Below are 18,982 nucleotides of genomic sequence, written 5' to 3' on the forward strand. Positions count from 1 at the left end.
TCACGGAAACAGCGTCAGACGGCCCAAAATTCAAAGTGGTCCCGTTTTTTTCTCCCTCAGACATTTGGAGAGGATTCGCGCGTTAGGCGTGTTTCGTTGCGACATTGCCAAATCTTGTGGTGACTAACATTACCCTCCCATCCCTGTGACTTCTGCAGACTGCGCCCAGCCGGTGTCATCAGTTGCCTAGACCTAGGAAATGATGCTGAGAGCCCTCTCTTCCATTGGAAATTAGGGCGGCAGAGGCGCGGAAGTGAGCTTGTTCAGACATGCCCCCCTCCTGGCTCGGAAAAGCTGCCCCGACTTCTTTTCCCATTCAGGGAGGCAAGGAAGACTCCGCTCTTTCGCTCCCTGTGACCCGGCTGATGTTCAGGGCTATATTAATAACGTCTCTCTCTCCCGCTCCACCCCCCCCCCCCTTTCTCTCTCTCTTTGTTCTGTAGGGGGACCGAGGCAGGCAGGAACTGAGGCAAGGCAGGTTGAAGCTAACACAACCTTTATTAACAGTTTAACATGGCAAAATGTAAGGCAAACCTCGACCCGGCAAACAGTAACATTTGACAGCTGACAACCCTTTTTATACTAGAGCTGTCAGACGCTGAACCAATAGAACGGCTGCAGTCTCCAGCTACCTGGCTGCTTGTATCTCAACCAATCAGGGGCCGGCAATGATAGTCAATGGCGTCGTAGCCTCGAGGACTTAACACCCCTCTCCTCCCAGTTAGCACATGTGTAGTCAGCCAAGTACACCGGCCGGCATCAGCTCCACCCGATCGTCTTAGTTCAGGGGGGGGGTGGCCAAAGGAGGAGAAGCTGGTAGAGAGTCCTGTGGAACATCAGGAGATGCGCAGCTGAGTTGGCGGGAAACTTGACCGCCGTGGGACTGATCGGATTCTCAGGTAAGGCTGGCGACAAGAATGCAACGGTGGGGGGTGTTGCGTGCGGCTGTGTTTGCGCCGGAGCAGCCTGTCAATATTAGTTCCCCGGGGCAGGATTGGGCCTGCACCAGGTGCTGGTCTGCTGCACTGGTGGGTCGCCGTCTGAGCTGGTTGATGTGTTGGCGCCACATTCGCCCGTCACTGAGCTGGACCCTATAAGAGTAGGGTCCAGTTGGTTGCGTGATTTGTCCAGGAAGCCACCTTGGTTTGGCCCCATAGTTTTGGCCGTAGACTGGGTTTCCCACATTAAAGGCCCGTGTGGAGTCGCCTGCGAGGGGGCTTTTCTCTGCTGCATAACCAGGTTGTAGTCGGTCCAGGGTTGTCCAGAGCCGTTCTGCTGGACTTTGCTTGGTGATTGGGCACGGGATTGTATGCTGTGCCAGGAGGTATTAGGACAGTTTGTTGTGCCAATTCTCTGGCCCCAGGTGGCCCAATGCCTCCTTAGCCGACCGGACGGTTTGCCAGGCCATTTCCGGCCGGGTGGAATGGGGCGTGTCGTATGCCATGCTGGCCTAAAAACATTTGGAAGGGTGCCAACGTGAACTGGGGCCCATTGTCAGTCACCACCACGTCAGGCAACCCATGGGTCGCGAATAGCCTCCCCAGCACCCTAATTAGGGGCTCTGAAGTGGTCAAGGGCATGAGTGCCAGCTCCACCCACTTCGATTAGGCATCTACAAGGACCAAGAAGTTCTGCCCTAAGAACGGGCCGGCGAAATGGACTCGTGCCCCTGGAGCCTGGAGCATGTCCCATTCCTTGATGGGCACAGAAGAGGGAGCCGGTCTAGATTGCTGGCACTGCTGGCAGGTGACTACCCAGCTTTCTATTTCCTGGTCAATCCTGGGCCACCACACGTAGCTTCGGCCCAAAGCCTTCATGCGCACAATGCCCGGGTGAGCAGTGTGCAGGCAACTTAAAATTGGCAACCTAAGCTTTGGGGGAGCTACCACCCTATTGCCCCATAATAGGCACTCGTTAAGGACGGTCAGCTCATGCTGCTGTATATAATAGAGATGAAACTCAGGACCTACTGGCCTCTGTGGCCACCCCCTGCGCACCCAGCCCAAAACTTGTGCCAAAATGGTGTCTGTGGCAGAGAGCCTTGCAATATTCCTGGTGGATACTGCCATGGCCAACTTTTCAATTAAGAGGACCGAAACTGCAAAACAGGCACTGGCAGAGGGCAGCGATTGAGGGCATCAGCGTGCCCCAAGTTTTTTCCTGGCCTATATTGTAGCTGATAATTATATGCCGCTAGAAAGACTGTCCATCTGGACATTCTTGGAGACAAAATCTGAGGAGTCTGTCGATCCCCCGCCAGAAGACCCAAGAGGGGTTTATGATCGGTCACTAAGTGAAAAAACTACCATAAATGTAATCATGAAACCGCTTTACCCCTGCTACAGCAGCTAGGGCCTCCTTATCTAGCTGACTGTAATTTCTTTCAGCTGCTGAGAGCGTGCACGAATAATAGGTAATTGGGGCTTCTGAGCCATTAGGTAGGATGTGACTCAGAACGGCCCCAATGGCATATGGCGATGCATCACACGCCAAAGTTAATGGGAGGTGATCACTGTATTGCACTAATAAAGATTTGGATGTAAAGACATCCTTAACTGCTCTAAAGGGTTGGGCTTCTTTAGATCCCCAATGCCAGGGTGACTTGGAGTCCAGGAGCCTATGAAGCGGCTCTGCCAAAGACACCTTATGGGGTAAAAAAATGGAGTAAAAATGAAGCCGTCCCAAAAAGGCTTGCAGTTCAGCCTTAGAGGAGGGCGTGGGGGCTTTCTTAATTGCCTCTACCTTGGACGGAGTAGGGTGGATGCCTTTGGAATCAACTAGATACCCCAAAAATTCTACACTGGGGGACCCCTATCCTACACTTTTCTTGTTTGAGTTTCAGCCCGGCTTGGCGGAAACGGGTCAGGATTGCTCTTAATTTATTGATGAGTGCAGCTTGATCCAAAGCAGATATAAGCACATTGTTGAAATAGGGTATCACCCCTGGCAGCCCCTGGAGCATCCGCTCCATTAGGCTCTGGAAAATACCTGGGGCTACACTAACCCCAAATTGCAAGTGTTTACATTTGAAAGCTTCCCGGTACATTACGATGGTTTGAGCCATGGCAGTGGCTTCGTCTACCGGGAGCTGCTGGTACGCTTGTGCCAAGTCTAACTTGGCAAAAATGTTTCCCTGGCCCAAGGAATGGAGCAGATGTTGAACCACTGGCACTGGGTAAGGGTTGGCTTGCAACCCTTTATTAATGATGCATTTAAAATCCCTGTAGATTCTAATACTACCATCCTGCTTAATAGGTATTACTATGGGGGTCTCCCAGGGGGAGTGGTCTACTGCTTCGAGCACTCCTTGTGCTATTAATTTATCTAGCTCTAAATCTACTTTGGGTCAAAGAGCAAAAGGCACTCTCCTGGGTTTTAGACGTATTGGCGCCACCTGGGGGTCCAAGTTAAAAGAAATGGGGATCCCATTATATTTACCAAACTTGTTGTCAAATACCTCAGTGAACTCGCTGGCCAGTGCAGTGAAGGAATCTGGAACAACGGAGTGGATGCCAGAGATGTTGAGCCCCAATGCGGAGAACCAGTCAAGCCCCAGGAGGCTGGGCAGATGGCCATCTACAATGATAAAGGGAAGAGGCCCCAGGAAGTTATTGCTGGCTATGGTGAATGTGCCGCAACCCACAATGGGTATTGGCTGCCCTTGATAGTCTCTGAGGCGAAGTGGGCACTGTCTGAGTTGAGCTTTGGTCAGGCTGGGCACTATCCGTTTGATAGTAGCCCAAGAGACCAGAGATTTGGAAGAGCCAGTGTCCACTTCCATCTTGCAGGGCTCTCCCTCTATACGCACAAGCAGGTATATCTTATGGGTAGGCTTGGTCAGGGACGCATGGCTGATAGCCCAATCAGGGTGCTGCTGGTCACCTGCGATGGCAAAGCAGTCTTTGCGGTGTTTGGGAAGTCTTTTTGCAAATTGTCTAGACAAAGCACGCTCTGGAGGTGGGTCACCGATTGGCATGGCCGTGTTGCAGACCATGGCTAAATGTCCTTTCCTGTCACATTGACAGCATATAGCGGCTTTGAACCTGCAGACTGACCTTGCATGGTTCCCGCCACAACTCAGACAACCCGCCTGAGGTAAAAAATCAGCCTGAGTCCGTTTTTTCTGGTGGCCAGTTTGAGGCGGCTAATCTCTTCTTCCTCGTCAGAGAAGTCTCCTTTGTCGTCTTCTTCGTGGTGGACAGCATAGCCCCTGCTGGCATGGGTGACCGGTGGCAGAAATCTCTGAATTTCTGCGGTGGATTTGTCCGACATTTCATATGCCGTGGTTTCATCCACGGCTGCTCTTTTCGTGCCAGCAAGCGTCGCTGAAGTCTGAGGTCTTTGATACCACAGACCAGCTGTTCTAACGGCATCATCCAGCACAGGAAAGTCACAGTGCAGGGCCACTCTTCTGAGGGAAGCCATGTAGTCACTCACAGATTCCCCTTCTCTCTGGGTCCTCTGCCTAAAAGCATAATTTCTGGCTATGTGCAAGGGAGTTGGAGAGTAATGATTTTTTACGTTTTTCCAAAAGAGTCTCGCAAGGCATCGAATGGATGGATTGAGGGGCTGCTAAAGCCCTAGCTGTTCCAAACATCTCGTGGCCACATGCGCTGAGAAAATATCCTCTTTTATGGCCACAGGACGAACCGGTGAAGTCGTTTACCTCCAGGAAGCACTCGAACCACTCGAGGTAGGCGTCCCGTATTTCAGGGGCCGGGCTGAATGCTGGTAGATTAGCCACCCTTAGAAGGATGGAACTGAGGAATTAGCCTTGGAGCGACGTCTCATCGCCTGTGACTTGAGGCAGCTCTTATACAATACAATACAATACAATAGTAGAGTTGGAAGGGACCTTGGAGGTCTTCTAGTCCAACGCCCTGCCTAGGCAGGAAACCGTATACCGTTTCAGACAGATGGCTATCCAACATCTTAAAGACTTCCAGTGTTGGGGCATTCATAACTTCTGGAGGCAAGCTGTTCCACTGATTAATTGTTCTAACTGTCAGGAAGTTTCTCCTCAGTTCTAAGTTGCTTCTCTCCTTGATTAGTTTCCACCCATTGCTTCTTGTTTTACCCTCAGGTGCCTTGGAGAATAGTTTGACTCCCTCTTCTTTGTGGCAACCCCTGAGATATTGGAACACTACTATCATGTCTCCCCTAGTCCTTCTTTCTTTTAAGCTAAACATACCCAGTTCCTGCAACCGTTCTTCATATGTTTTAGTCTCCAGTCCCCTAATCATCTTTGTTGCTCTTCTCTGCACTCTTTCTAGAGTCTCCACATCTTTTTTACATCGTGGCGACCAGAACTGAATGCAGTATTCCAAGTGTGGCCTTACCAAGGCATTATAAAGTGGTATTAACACTTCACGTGATCTTGATTCTATCCCTCTGTTGATGCAGCCTAGGACTGTGTTGGCTTTTTTGGCAGCTGCTGCACACTGCTGGCTCATATTTAAATGGTTGTCCACTAGGACTCCAAGATCCCTTTCACAGTTACTACTACTGAGCAAGGTATCATCTATACTGTACCTGTGCATTCCGTTTTTGTTGCCTACATGTAGAACCTTACTCTTTTCACTGAAGTCACTATTAGTGACTTCACTTTTCCTTTACCTCAGTCCTGATCTCATCCTTGTCGCCAGGGTTCTGTAGGGAGAACGAGCCAGGCAGGAACTGAGGCAAGGCAGGTTGAAGCTAACACAACCTTTATTAACAGTTTAACACGGCAAAATGTAAGGCAACCTTGAACCGACAAACAGCAACATTGACAGCCGACAGCCCTTTTATACTAGAGCTGTCAGACGCTGAACCAATAGAATGGCTCTATTCTCCTGCCACATGGCTGCTCACGTCTCAACCAGTGAGGGGCCAACAATGATACTCAATGGCGTCATAGCCTCGAGGATTTAACATTCTTAAATGATATTTCGGATGCTTTAATAATGTAAGGCATAACATTTGTCTTTGTAAGTAATTGCTTACACCGCGTAGGTGCATACATTTTTTGCCTCAGAAAATTCTCTCTGGGCAATCTGCCACTTGTGATGATGCTTCAGATAAATATATCTGCTGACTCAAAAAAGCAAAGAACAGAAAGGAAGAAGATTCTAGCGGTAGCTGGGAACGTGAAGATCAAATGCGTGTCTGGGCCTGAGAGAACTCTCTAGTGTTAAGAGATATATATTTGGTGGTTTAGTTTTTTTAATTGTTAGTTGGGAGCAACCCAGAGCTCAATTCAAGATGTAAATGCTTTAAATGCTTCCACACGCCTTTCAGAATCTTAAATAAGATCCCAGTTACAGAACTAGTTTCCCCTTCTGCTTCGGCGCGGGAGTCTCTCGACGACTTAACCCGCCTTCAGTCAGGAGAGACCGCAACCCGAGGCTCCCTTCAGACCTTCTGACGTACACGCTCTTCCCCCACCCCTCTCCAATTAACAGTGGCATTTTGGCAACAGGAGCCTAAGCTGAGTGGCGCTTTAAAACCTTGCTTGCAACCCACGCAGTCCCCTTCTAGGTGGTTTATACTGAGAATGCCCCCATTGATATCAACTGGACTCTTCAACAAGAGGTGTGCAGAAGCCCAGCTTGTTGGATCCTAGATTGTTGGACGGTGGGTGGTGGGTGGTAAAAAGAGGGTGGAGAGCAGGGGTGGGTTCCTGCCAGTACTAACCTCTTCTATAGAAGAGGTTCCACAAATCTATAGTGCCGTTTATAACCGTTTCCAGCTCCCTCTTCCCGCCCATCCGCCCATCATCAAGATAAAGAGCGAGAGGAGGAATCCTGGGAGTTGAAGTCCACAAGTCTAAAAGCTGTCAAGTTTGAACACCCCTGGGGTTTTTTTCCTAAAGGGTTAGGGGTGCAGGGGTCTTGTAACCTGACAGCTTTGCTTCAAATGCCATAGTTTCTGAGCCAACATTTTGGTTGCTAAGCAAGAGCGTTGTTAAGTGAGTTTCACCACATTTTATAAGTTGGCCATGCCCAACCAGTCACATGGCTGGCAAGCCACTCCTACCCGGTCACGTGGCCGGCAAGCCACTGCCACAAAGCAGGCCATACCTACAGAAGAGGTTCTAAAATTTTTTGAAACCCACCACTGGTGGAGAGGAAGGAGAGGCAAACGTCTGGATTGATATTAAAGTCCAACTTTGTGTCTACGTGAAAGCCACTTTTGGCTAGAAGCCGAAGGAAATGTTCCATTAAATTTTGAGGTTTGTCGATTAGAAATGTCCATGGTTACATAAATATTAGGTTTTATTAAGTTTCCGATCAAAAGGTTAATGTATTTTATATTTATAACTATTGAAGAATGGTGGAAACCATTTTTCATCTTTATTTTTTACCCCTTCCCTTAATAATTTTTGCTTTTTATTTTTTGTAGAACGCGCCAAAGGAGATTAGCAACACATTTTTCAACTTCTCTATTTTGTATCTGCAAGCTTCAGAAACAGCTGCCACAAAAAGGGAGAGCATTTTCAATAACAAGTGAATGGTTTCTGCCTGTTGGTAACAAGTAAACATAAATTCCAGAATAGGAAAAAAGAGGGGGAAGTTAACAACTAAACAAATTACATAATAGGAAAAGGGATTAAAATATTACTGATATAACTTAATTTACTACTTTGTTTTATATAACAAGAATCTGATTGTTAAGACCTTATAACAATAAATGCATATTATATATTACTAATAAAATAAAATTTCTCATCTGAGGGTATGTATGCAGTGAAGCCAGGAAAAAAATAATATTGAGCCAAGCGGATCAAAGGAGAAGGATCCACACTAAATCCAAAAGTGATTATTCCTGGAAGAGATAGTCCCAAAAGTGCTTTTTTTTCCCCTTCAGGAGGAACTGGACTGTGTTTCTCTTTGAAGATGTTTCGCTTCTCATCCAACAAGCTTCTTCAGCTCTAACTGGATGGTGAGGAATGGAAGGATTTATATTCCTTGCAGACAGCTTGGACATCTGCATTCTTTTAGAGATTTGGAGGTTTATCTGTGTCCTCAGGGGTGCAAATGGATGTGGGGAATTCTTGGCTGCAGGATGTTTTCTGCCCTGTGTCCCTTCACTGTTGAAGACAGGCGCAGGCTGTTGGGGATGAGCCTGTGTGTCTGCATCTCAAAATGAAGCGCAAATGGTTCTTTGTTAGTCTGCAATTTTTTTTTGGAAATCCATTCATATTCCTGCACCATTTGAAGGAGGTTCATCCCAAGGTGGATAGCTAAATGTCTATGTAGATTCTCAGTCATCCAGATCATGATTGTCCCAAAGATGCTACACTGAGGAGATATTTGTTAGTAGGCAAAGTAGAATTGGCAATCCCAAGAACCTGGCTAATTCCAGGTTTAAAAAAAAATAACCATGATTATATTTTTACATATAAAAAGTAAGAATACATGAAAAAAGAGTGAAGTTTATTTGAATAAAAAGAATTAAAAAGCCAGCCTTTGCATGTATCAAAAATTATTTGGAAGAAATGATAAAACAAACAAATTTAACTTATAATGCCTTGGTAAGGCCACACTTGGAATACTGCATTCAGTTCTGGTCGCCACGATGTAGAAAAGATGTGGAGACTCTGGAGAGAGTGCAGAGAAGAGCAACAAAGATGATTAGGGGATTGGAGACTAAAACATATGAAGAACGGTTGCAGGATCTGGGTATGTCTAGTTTAAGAGAAAGAAGGACTAGGGGAGACATGATAGCAGTGTTCCAATATCTCAGGGGTTGCCACAAAGAACAGGGAGTCAAACTATTCTCCAAGGCACCTGAGGGTAGAACAACAAGCAATGGGTGGAAACTAATCAAGGAGAGAAGCAACTTAGAACTGAGGAGAAATTTCCTGACAGTTAGAACAATTAATCAGTGGAACATCTTTTTTCTACGAGTGCAAGCCAATTATCCACTCAGGATAATACCACAAGGTTTGGTATTAGTGGTGCAATTGAAATTAAATCACCTTGAAAATATTGTAAACATATGGAAACTGTATTGGCTGAGATCCTGGTCAATAAGAAAAGGCAGACTGAGAACAAAGGAGAACATGATTAGGCAGCACTCGTGAAGGGAAGCAAAATCAGGTCACTCTTGATTTTTATCTTTGCACAACTGGGCGTAAGAGTGAATGATTAAACATAAAGAGAGGGATGTGGGTTTTGCTGATTCAATTTCTCATGCTAGTTTGAGACAATTATTTCTATGGTCAAAACTGTACTACTTTGTAAGATTTCTGATTGACTTTGACTTGACAGTCAAAATGGCAGCTGGGCCCATGCAATTGAAGCCTTCCCCCGCCCCCCCTTTTTTTACACACACTACATTAAAGTAACAGGCAGGCTGCTGGCTTGATAGCTGAAGAATATAAAATAATAGAATCCTTCAAACAGGGAAACGTCTACAGGAAAAAAATTCCATTCAGAAGAAAAGGTCACAAATTTTTTTTTTCAACACTAAGTCAACCAGAAATTGGATCAAATTATGTAGAAACAAGCTACCAAAAGTTAAAAAGTGATTAAATTACTCATGGGGTTTCCTTTCTCTTTTTTTCCAGCTTCCTTGCGAAACTGACAAACTATACACATGCAGCAGGAAACTCCTGACAATGATAAGATTAGGAACATTTTGCTGTTTTGTACTAAATACTAGTGTAACCTTGTAACGAAAAGGACAAATGTAATAAACCAAATATTAAACACTAACCTTGTGAAAGAAATCCTATAGCCTGGCATGTAAGCAAAGACAAAGTTTTGTATAAAGGTCTTATGCAATGTTTAAGTCTGAGGCTTTCTACTTCTGCAGAAAGAAACAAGAGTTCCAGCGTGACTTACTGGCCACTCCCACCAGGAAAACAGAACCCAGCTGAAGGCTCAGGCCATCCAGGCAAAGTCACAATCACCATCTTGCCTTTTTTCTTCTTCCCACAGGTGCCTCTGCCTGCCTATTATCATAATAACTACTGGACATCTAACTTTTCTCCAAGCTAAGGAAAAATTTTTTGAGGACACATCCAAGCAATACTTGAGGGAGAAAATGTTGGTATAACATTGGTATGTCAAAAAATTACTTAGGACCACCTCATCATAAAGTGGAGATGAGATAGACAATATCCTAGAGACAAGAAAATTAATCTTGCCAGGAAATCATTGTGCTGTGATTAGGGAAAACTGTCATATATTCTTTAGAGCCTGAAATATTCTTTATCTGAAAAACTATACTGCATGAAGTTAAAAGTGACATTTCTCTAGGAAATGTGGACAACTTCTCCTTTGGAACAGCTCATGCCAATAGCAACCCAAATTGTTTTTTCCCCATGGGACAACAGAATAAAACTCTGAGGAAATAAGTAGACAATTAAGAGTGGGGTTTATTTAATAAGAATTAGACAGGAATAATATTTATTTAGGAATAATGTAAAGAAATTTGTAATTAAGGTGGAGAACTTAACATCAGCCTACACCAGAAAGCTTTCAAGAGACTCATTCTCCATTTCATTCTTTCCCCTTTTATTTTCTTCTTTTTCTCAGAGTGGAAAGCTGAATTTTATTATCAGTTACCAAATTTGGGGTGTAATTCTGTATTCACTAACCAAACCTTGGGTAACCAGTTTAGTTATTTTTCAATTAGTTTTACAATTGGCTATTATAAAGAAATAGCACAAACTATACATTCCCTCATTCTTAAGTACACAGCATACTCAAAAAAAGAAAGAGCTTGAAAATGTATGGCAAGGCCATATTTGAAAAAGTGAAAAGTGTAACTAAGTATAAGAATTTAGAAAATGTACTTTTGGAATAGAGGAAATGGGGAACACATGTGCATATCACTGCATCCCCCACCCTCTTTGCTGAACAAGCAAACTCTTCAGTTGCAAACCTGGCTATGCATAGTATTTGCCAATTGCAGTTTGTTGTTTGGCTGAAATAGAAAGATGCTGTTTACTTTCTCCTTTCGTATTAAGCTTAAGACCCACCTATTCCAAGTAGCTGGCCTGGCTCAACTTTGATCTAACCATATCGCTCCTGACGGGTTTTTAATTGGGTATTTTAATTATATTTAATTATTTAGGGGTTTTTTAATCACTGTATTCTAATTGTTTTTTATTCATCAGCCGACCTCCTCCTTGTGTATGTCTCGGTATATGTCTCTGTTATATGTTTGTTTTGTCCACATATTTATTTCATATGTTTCATTGTACGCCGCCCCGAGTCCTTTGGGAGAGGGTGCGGCTAAGAAATAAATATTTATTTATTTATTTATTATTATACTTTCTGTGCTTTACTGGCATCACTCAGATGTTGCATCTGTGTACAGTGCATAACCTGCACAACCTGAACATGTCTGGCAAGGTTTTTCAGAAGTGTTTTGCCATTGTTTCCTTTCTAGGACCAAGGTCATCCAGCTGGCTTTGTGCCGAAGGCTAGACCAGAACACAAAGTCTCCTGATTTCTAGCCTGATCCCTTAACCACTATACCAAATTGGCTCTTCCTAAAATGTATATAAAATATAGAATGCTAAACTGGTAGAGATACCAGTGTTTTCTTTGGGCCAGACTGAGTAGAAATCCCTCTGAAGAGTAGGGCCAGTTAAGGGTTCAATACATTGTCAGCAATTTGGAAGGAGTAGTCCAAGTGTTGGATTAAGCAAGAGTTCTAATACAAAAGAGGATTTTAAGGTTATAAATGGGCTGATAGTCTTATTATGAACCCACAAAGCACTGTATGATTACTGATCACAGACCACAATTGGACACAATATCAGTCCCTCTTTCTATTTTTCCCAAAAACTCTGAGAGGGAGGTTGGGCTGAATAATTTGCACAAAATCATTCAGTAAGCATCCTGGTTGAGGATAGATTTTACCTGGAATGCAGCAGTTTAACTACTACACCCTACTAGTTCTGTCACCAATTCTTACTTCTTTGATGGACCAAAAGAATGCTATGGAGACAGTGTACTTAGATCTCAGGAAAATATTTGATGGATAGGGTGGATAAATGAGAGTTGCATTTATGTATCTGATGGATTTACAGTTGGTTAAACAACTGCATTTAAAGGGCATTCATAAACATTTCTGCCTCATCTTGTAATTTTAGTGGCATTACTCAGAAATAAATTCTTTGCCTATTACCTATTCAACCTATTTCTAAATAGGATGGAATGGAAGGAGGGCTATCACATTTATAGATATTACCAAGTTGGGAAAATTAAATAGAAAGTAAAATCACAATTAAAAATTACCTTGACAAGTTGGAATGTTAGCCCAAAACCAATAGTGCAATGTTCAGTTATAACAACTCAAGTTCCTGTATCTGGACAGGAAAAGTCAGATAGTGCTAGTACAGGTAGTCCTTGAATTATGACAATTGACTCCAAAATTTATGTTGCTAAGTGAAATATTTGTTCAATGAGCTTGCCCCATTTTATGACTTTTCAGTTAGGTGAATAATGCATTTAGTAACATGGTTCTTAAGTGAATCTAGCTTCCCTATTGATTTTACTTATCAGGTTGCAAAAACTGATTACATGACCCCAGGACACTGCAACCATTATAAATATGAACCAGTTGCCAAGCATCTGAATTTTGGTCATGTGACATGGAGATGCTGCAATAGTCATAACTGAAAAATGTCATGTGATTTTGTTCAGTGCCATTGTAACTTTGAACGGTCACTAAATGAACTGTTGTAACTCGAATAACTGGCAGCACCTGGAGAAAGCAGAATAGAAGAGAAAGAACTGGAGACGGTAACAAAACACAAAGACCTGCAACTAGAAATAGAATGACTATGGCAAAAGAAAGCAAAGGTGCACCTCAGTGGTGAGTTCTGGATCCCGTTGCAACTGGTATGGTGCAACGGGGCCCAGTGGTCACATGAACGCGTGCAGCGCCCGCATGCGTCCTTACCTCCTGAGACGCCTCCCCAACGCTCCAGCTGCTCGGTGGAGCGTCACACAGGCGCTATACGCTGCAATCGTGCACGCAGATGGCTGTTTCCTTCAAATACAGGTAAGGAACGAGGACGGGCAGGTGGGCCGTCCAGAGCATCATACCAGAATGGTACCCAGTGCTCCCGGCAGGCACCGGTACGCCCGTACTGGGGGGTACTGCCTGCAACCCACCACTGGTGCACCTACAATAGGTTCTTTGGGTGTAATCCCAAAACAATTAGCACACCACTTGAATGCCACTGGCACCAACAAATTCACCACGAGTCAATTGCAAAAGGCAGCTTTACTCAGAAGAGCTCACATCCTGTGATAATACTTCTAAAACACAAAATGTCAGCACCTGACTATTCGAAGACATTGGGAAGGATCTGATAGGTGGATAAAAGTGCCGAATCCAGTCTGACCATCTGACTGTGCAACAAACTGTAGTAATAATTAGAATTGTCTTTTGTGATTATCAGGGAGGGGAAACTGGATATAAGGCTAATAAATAAATATTTTGCTGACCTCAAATATGAATGCCACTTGATTCACCCTAAGGTCTTACCCTAAGCCTAACCCACAGACTAATTAAAAAATGCAGGGCATTTATTTTCACAACATGTGGGAGCACATAATGTCTCAGTGCCACATTGCGATAATACCAAGGTTTGCTCAAAGGCAGAAGGAAATGCTTCTATGAAGCAGAAAGAAAATTCACTTTCTTGATAGTATATTCACAAGCAGAAACCTCTTAAATTCTTGACAAATTGCAGCACTGCAGATATATTTCACAATATATGGTGCTAAAGCAAAAGAATCCCAACACTACACAAAATATTATTACTCCCAAACCCATACAAAGGTTTCAATAATATTTGTACTTAGATAACATTCAGTCACTATCATTGCAACACATTTTATTTTTATTTTGGTCACCCTATCTTTATTTAGAAATATTTCAAGGCAGGTAACATACAGTATATATTTATTTTTAATTTTTTTAGTTTGTCAAATGTGGGGGAAAAAACCAGGTATAAGTATAAACATAAATATGAACACAGGAAATGGGTACGAATAAATGGAGATAGTAGGATTGGGACAGTAGGCACGCTGGTGTACTTATGCATGCCTCTTACAGACCTCTTAGGAATGGGATGAGTAGACAGTAATAATAATTACTAATTACTAAGTAACTATTAATAATTAATAATTTATTTATTACTAATAATTACTAAGGAATAATACTTCTTCCTCCACCTATGGTGCAATAGAATGAGCTGAGAGACCGAAACTGGCCCAAGGTCACGCAGCTGGCTTTCACGTCTAAGACTGGACTAGGATTCCTGGTTTCTAGACCAACATCTTAACCATTATACTAAATTGACTCTGATTTTATCATGCGATGACGGGATAATTAAAAAAAACTAAAAACAAAGCACCACTTTTAAAAGATATGACATAAAAATATTATAGGCTTGTATTTTTGCTGCTTCAGGTAGTCCTCATTTAGCAAGTACAATTGAAACTGGCAACTTGGTCATTAAGCAAAGCAGTCACTAAATGAAAAATCATGGGACCATGGCTGTGCTGACGATTTTACACGGAACAATGCATACTGACTGACTGCAATGACAAAGATGAGGCAGAGGGGGGAGGAATGTTGTATGAAACAGAATCTGCAGAGGCTCATCAGGCAACTGAATTCCACGCATGGAAAGGCAGCCACGTTTTCAAAGACTTGCAGAATTCTGTAGGGTGGGAGTCATCCCAGTCTCAGGTCAGTGGGGAAAGGTTGACACTTTGACTGCCATCATGGGCTTTTTTACTTCCCTAGAAGACTCTCCTGCCCATGATTTATAAATCTGTTGTGATATCTTAACAAGAGATATCCCCATCACTAAGAAAAGAAGGAACGTCTTTTAAGATGGTGTCACTCAAATGAAGTTTTTGAAGACATGCTCTAATGAAAAATAATGTGTAGCAATAATATATATTATCAGTATCATAGTGAGATAAGAAGCATTTACAGCCATCCTCTTTCCAGTGTGCAAAACATGCCTTGGCATTAATTGCATCCTATTGATTCCCAATTGTATGAATCAATGTACATCATTAGTGGGATGATTTAATCCCATACATTGGTTGCCTGTTCTGAGTCACATACCACCTCCTGGAGTAAGATGAAAACAAGGCCATCTTTCAAAAATACCTGAAGAATATTGATAATTCCTAGCTGCCAATACTGAATGACGTAGCCTGCTTGGAGTAAAACAGATTGTGATCTAGAAACCCAGCCATCTCTACTGCTAAAGCATTTGTAAAAGATGATTTCAATATTCACAACTTGTGAAAATCACACTGAATCAAAAACTACTCTCCACAATGTCGAAGATTTCCTGCATCTTGGAAAAAACTACCTGGATTTGTCACACTGGTCATGGTAGATATGCAGATGCCCTCTATAATTGGGGCAAAATATTGTTGAATTGTGATCATAGGGTCAAAAAACAAATTATCCAATACATAGAGTGTCATTACAGCCCATAAGGGCCATTTCACTGATTCCGTGGCTGCAACAAATGAAGTAAAAATTATTTGTAATCTTGTTAAAATGTCAGATTTTATATTTTGTGTTTTGTATTTTAGCCATGTTCCTTTTTACTGAAATGTCAATGTGCCATATGATAAATAAATAAGTTGCATTATATTGGAAGACCATTTTATTAAATCAAAAAAGGAAATATCTTCTCTGAAGAGTGTATTCTGTATTCCCCACCCCCACCCCCAAATGATTCAGATCTTCCAGAAGATTATGGGATCAAGGAGCCTTATTTTGATGCTAGATTTGCTAAATTTTATATTCAGTAATGATTACTGAGCTACACTCTTCATGTTTGATTTTTTTCCACAGAAATTTTAGAGACATATGCTTGAGGATAGGATTGTGTAAAGACTCATCCCACTAATCAAGCCCATAGTGGAACATCATAAAATTTCCCTTTTCTCATCTCCAGGCTACCTGAGAGGAGGCATCTCTCCTTAGCTGTTGTGGTTTTTAAATGTTTTACACATCTTATTATATAAATGTTATTTATGATGCTTCATTGATAATATTCCCTTGGGCTCTTCTGGCTACTATGAGCATGCCCCCTGGTTGCTGGGCACTATCCATCATGTTGGACGAGTGATCTGGGTATAGGGGACTTTGTTGTTACACCCGTCATGGTCGGATCACTCATGTCTCTGGCTGGACTTCCCTGGCGCTACCCCCCACCGCGAGGAGGCGGGACCAGATGGTCCAAGCTGGTACCGCCCCAAGCACCTGATGGAGCCGGATAGGTTCCAGACGGAGCTTGGGCCATTACCTGTAGCCCTGACCCGCGCTCGGTCGGAGGACCTAGCGGCCGCCTGGAATAGGGCGGCGGCTGGGGCCTTGGACCGGGTTGCGCCTTTGCGACCTCTCCTGCGGCAGCGACCCACCCGGGCTCCTTGGTATACCGAGGAGCTGAGGGTGATGAAGCGCCATAGGAGACGTCTAGAGAGCAGGTGGAGGTCCTCACGCTCCGAATCTGATCGAACACAGGTAAGAGCCTATTTACGGACCTACCTTGTGGCATTAAGGGCGGCCAAACGTAGATATTGCGCTGCTCTTATTGCGTCCGCGGATAACCGCCCTGCCGCCCTGTTTAGGGTGACCCGCTCCCTCTTGTCACAGAGGACGCAAGGGGCACCCTTGCAGGGCAGAGCAGAGGAGTTTGGGGAATATCTGCAGGATAAAGTCGCTCAGATCCGGAGCGGATGGGCCCCCCTCAGTGGACCGGACGGGCCGCCAACAGCGAGTCTTGTGAGACCATCCTGGGAGGAGTTTGATTCTGTTGCCCCCGAGGATTTGGATAGGTTGCGTGGACAGCTGCGACCCACCACATGTTTAATGGACCCGTGTCCCTCCTGGTTGGTACTGGCATCTTGGGAGGTGACCCGAGGCTGGCTTCTGGGCCTGGTGAATGCCTCATTGGGTGAGGGATCCTTACCAGCCGCCTTGAAGGAGGCGGTGGTGAGACCCTTACTTAAGAGGCCTGCACTCGACCCAATGGAGCTAGCTAACTATCGTCCAGTCTCCAACCTTCCGTTTTTAGCGAAGGTTGTCGAGAATGTGGTGGCGCAGCAGTTTCCACAACACCTTGACGAATCCGAGTATCTAGACTCACGCCAGTCCGGCTTCCGACCCGGGCACAGCACAGAGACAGCCTTGGTCGCGTTGGTCGATGATCTCTGGAGGGCCAGAGATAGAGGTTGTTCCTCTATCCTGGTCCTATTAGACCTCTCGGCGGCTTTTGATACCATCGACCATGGTATCCTATTGCGCCGGTTGGAGGGGATAGGAGTCGGAGGTACCGTTTTGCGGTGGTTCGGCTCCTACCTCTCCGACCGGAGGCAATGTGTGCTGACAGGGGGACAGAGGTCGACCCCGAGGCCACTCACTTGTGGAGTGCCACAGGGGTCGGTCCTCTCGCCTCTCCTGTTCAACACATATGTGAAGCCGCTGGGTGAGATCATCCGTGGTTTTGGGGTTGAGTATCACCTCTACGCTGATGATACTCAGCTGTATATTTCAACCCCAAACCACCCCAACGAGGCTGTTGAAGTGATGTCCCGGTGCTTGGAAGCCGTCGGGGTCTGGATGGGGGACAACAGACTTAAACTCAACCCCTCCAAGACCGAGTGGCTGTGGCTACCGGCACCTCGGTTCAGCCAGCTGATTCCATCGCTGGCCATAGGGGGCGAACAATTGCCCCCTGTGGAACGGGCGCGCAATTTGGGCGTCCTCCTTGATGCCCGGCTGTCAATGGATGACCATGTGGCAGCCGTGGCGAGGGGGGCGCTCCACCAGGTTCGCCTGGTGCGCCAATTGCGCCCCCTACTGGACCGGGATGCCCTACGCACGGTCACTCATGCGCTGGTGACCTCCCGCCTGGATTACTGCAACGCTCTCTACATGGGGCTGCCCTTGGGACGCGCCCGGAGACTGCAGTTGGTTCAGAACGCAGCCGCGCGGGCTGTGATGGGGAGTACGAGGTACTCCCACGTAACACCTCTCCTGCGCGAGCTGCACTGGCTACCTTTGGTTTTTCGGGTGCGTTTCAAGGTGCTGATTACCATTTTTAAAGCGCTCCATGGCACGGGACCTAGTTACTTGCGGGATCGCATCCTCCCACATACATCCCTGCGGCCAATTCGCTCACACAGGGAGGGACTTCTCCTGGTGCCGTCCACTAGGCAATGCCAACGGGCGACACCAAGGAGTAGGGCCTTCTCTGTGATGGGCCCAACCCTCTGGAATGACCTCCCCCCCGACATTAGAACCACTTCTGACCTCCGCTCCTTCCGGCAAAAATTGAAGACTCACCTGTTCCGATTAGCAGGCCTGGCATAATTACAACTGTCCCTCCTGGCAAATGTATTATTATCTGGTTATCTTAGGGTTTTTTAATCTGTTGTGTCTGTTTTAGGGATTTTAAAAAAATTATATTTATTTAGCTTTGTACAGTTCTTTTAATTGCATTTTAACCTCCTCCAAACTGTACATATTTAATTTTTTATTGTATTTTGTGATATTCTCTATGGACTGTACACCGCCCCGAGTCCCTTCTGGGAGAGGGGGCGGTCTAGAAGCACCAAATATAAATAAAAATAAATAAATGTTAATTTGGGTTGGGCTGTGTTAACACATTTCTTTGAAGGGTTTTGGGAAAAGTGACAAAGCAGAGTTTAAACTATGAAGATCATGGAGAAAAGCTATCTATGTCAGAATTCACTAACCACCCCTGTCTGTAGCCCACTATTGGGCTGCAGCCCATTCGGGACTGGGCTGTGAAAGTAATGGGCAAGTGTGTGTGTGTAAAGCTGCATTTGTGGAAAATGGCGTGCAAAATAGACGAACATATTCACTTTCAAAATACTGTATCCATAGTCTTCTTTATAAATTAAAAATTAAATATACCAATGCTGATTTGTGATATACTGAGATATATCAATTAAGAAATGCTCAA

The 18,982-nt window shown here is 44.7% G+C and overlaps 1 long non-coding RNA gene across 1 annotated transcript; it reads left to right on the forward strand.

Annotated features, from left to right (window-relative positions):
- Window positions 1-24: 24 nt before the first annotated feature.
- LOC309386821 lies at window positions 25-8,613 on the forward strand. Its single transcript, XR_014174504.1, has 4 exons — window positions 25-119; window positions 444-899; window positions 4,535-4,693; window positions 7,384-8,613. It is a non-coding gene; the product is annotated as an uncharacterized lncRNA (long non-coding RNA).
- The last annotated feature ends 10,369 nt before the right edge of the window (window positions 8,614-18,982 follow it).

This window comes from Natrix helvetica (genome assembly GCF_964273705.1).
Source record: "Natrix helvetica genome assembly, chromosome: 2".
Taxonomy (NCBI): Eukaryota; Metazoa; Chordata; class Lepidosauria; order Squamata; family Natricidae; genus Natrix; species Natrix helvetica.